The following is a 2,387-nucleotide window of genomic DNA, read 5'->3' as shown; positions in this document are numbered from 1 at the left end:
TGCATCAATAGTCAAAAACACTTAGAGTGGAAGGAATAAGTAAATGGAGGTGGGGGGGGGGGACCAACCACATGTGGCCCAGAGAGTATCTTCTCCCAATATGACATGGGCTCCTGCACCATCCAGTGCGTCTTGTGGGCGCATGGCCCAGTCAAGGGCATCTATGCACACTGAGTCAAAATACGTTTTAAAAAACAAGGAAGCATGGGGCGAACACTCAAGAATGTGCTGTGGGACAGCAGAAATCCGCAAAGTCTACCCTAATACTGGGGATATCTATCGCCTGCATCTAATTTAATCTTGTTAAACTTGTCTTCCTGTACTGCATTTCTGCCTCTAAACATTCTTACTGCTTTCGTTCATATGACAGCAGGGTGTTAGAAAAGTCATTCTTCACCTATAATTTCTTATGCACTTTTAAGCAGTCAGTACAAATATTTCTATGCTTCTTCTATTTAGTGATCATAGCAGATCTTATTTTAAGCCTCTGTTAATGTGTGGCTGTTCTAACTAAGCCTGTGTAGTTTTAAAATATATTGGAAAATTACTTTTACTGTGATATTTCAGTTTTTTCCCATTTTACTAAAGCTATAAGTGAACCATATGTGCCAGCAAAACAAGTTATTTGGCAAAGCAGTGGCAAAAACCGCTTGAATAAAACTGAACAAGGGATCAAATCTCCACTGCTAAACTTGAAATGCTATTAATTTTTCATTATCATAGTAGTCGCCTTCTGAAATAAAGCATCTAGAGTCATTTCCAGATGTCCGTTTTGATTTGGTGCAATTTGTATCTAACTCTATTTTATGCTTGAAATGTAGCGTTGGTGTGGGAGTCATAAAGCCATAGCAGAGGCTTGTAATATTGCAGGGTACCTCCTGACCTCGTGACCAGCACTCCAAGCTTTACAATGTATTGGAATGTATTGACCTTAAATGGAGTTGTGTTTCCTCTGGGCAGTGATGACCCTATATGGTGATGTGTGTAATAAAAGCCTTGACCGGATGAGGTAACGTGAGACATTGGCAAACGGCCATGCGGCTGGGGAGAACAAAGGAGAATAAATCGGAGGAGAGCAGAGAAAGGAGCTGCTCTTATCATCATGAAAATATAGCTGGCTCTCTGTGTCTTTTTTCTATGCTGTGCACCATCTCATGACGGCTGGATTCCGTCAAGTTGGGGCAGAAGAATGGAGAGTAGCTTTTTCTGGGTAAACAAAACAGAACTACAAAGGAGTGCATTTGGCAACCCCTGAGGTCATAAACAGGCAATATACATGATAAGAAGGATGGCCAGGAGGGCAGCGATCATTATCACCCTCAGGTGAGACCTGTTTCGGGGCCCTAAGAGTAACATCCTAAGATTAACTTATCAGAAAAGCTACATCAAAGAAACTTGCCCACTATCTTTATGGCCCAGGATGCATGCCTGGCAAAGCAACTGGGCTGTGTACGTGACTTATCAAGCAAGAGAAATGGGCAGTAGAGGAAATGGACAGAGATGCAGAGAGTTGTGGGATTTGGACAGAAATTATTGTCAATGAATTAAACCCAGTCAACACAATGCATTCATCGTGAACACAATGGCTTGATGCATATTTTATAATTCCTCATAGTAATCCCACCTGACCCCACACCCTGGATATTTGCACTCCTACAAAAGAGAACCCATCCTTTGACATGGACAGTTTACCCAAAATCTAACATTTTGCATTGTTGAGTAACTGTGTGGTAAACTCCATAAAATACTATGGTAGGGTATATGTGCACTTCTTCCTTTTTTGTATCAAGTACACTGTTTTGATTTTGTGACTGTGTGATTATGCTTTAAATTTAATTGGGCAAATTTAGTGATCACAGTGCGGCCATTGTAATTGTTTCACTTATTTATGTAATAATTTACAGTTTCTTTTGTATTATGGTTTTACTCTTTCAAAGCAAATATTTACAATTTCCCTATTTGTCAGGGGTTTTTGTTTGTTTCTTTTGCTATGAGCACTAGCCATACGCTCACTGGAACAAATTAATATTGTTATAGATTTGATGGGGCTCTAAACCCCAGAAATTAATAAATGGTAGGATTTTGATTATGTGGGAGAACTACAAGCTGCAGAGGAATTCCTGGGCTAGCCTATGCAAAACGACCTGGCCAAGCTAGGGCCATTAAGAAACAACTCCATTGAGGGCCATTGGCAATGCAAGAAAACTGTCCTCCCGCATTGCCCTGAGGTGTGATCAGAGACTGGGGGTTTGGAAGGTTGCAAGGGTAACTGAATAAAAGGTGACGAGGAAAAGAGGGTCTTTCTTGAGCAAGGGTTGCTGGGAAGAAGGAAGAATAGTGGGATCCATCTTGGGCAGGCTGGCTGCAGGCTGGCTGGGAGCGATGCG

Source organism: Podarcis raffonei, chromosome 8 (genome assembly GCF_027172205.1).
Source record: "Podarcis raffonei isolate rPodRaf1 chromosome 8, rPodRaf1.pri, whole genome shotgun sequence".
NCBI lineage: Eukaryota > Metazoa > Chordata > Lepidosauria > Squamata > Lacertidae > Podarcis > Podarcis raffonei.
This window is presented reverse-complemented; position numbering follows the sequence as displayed.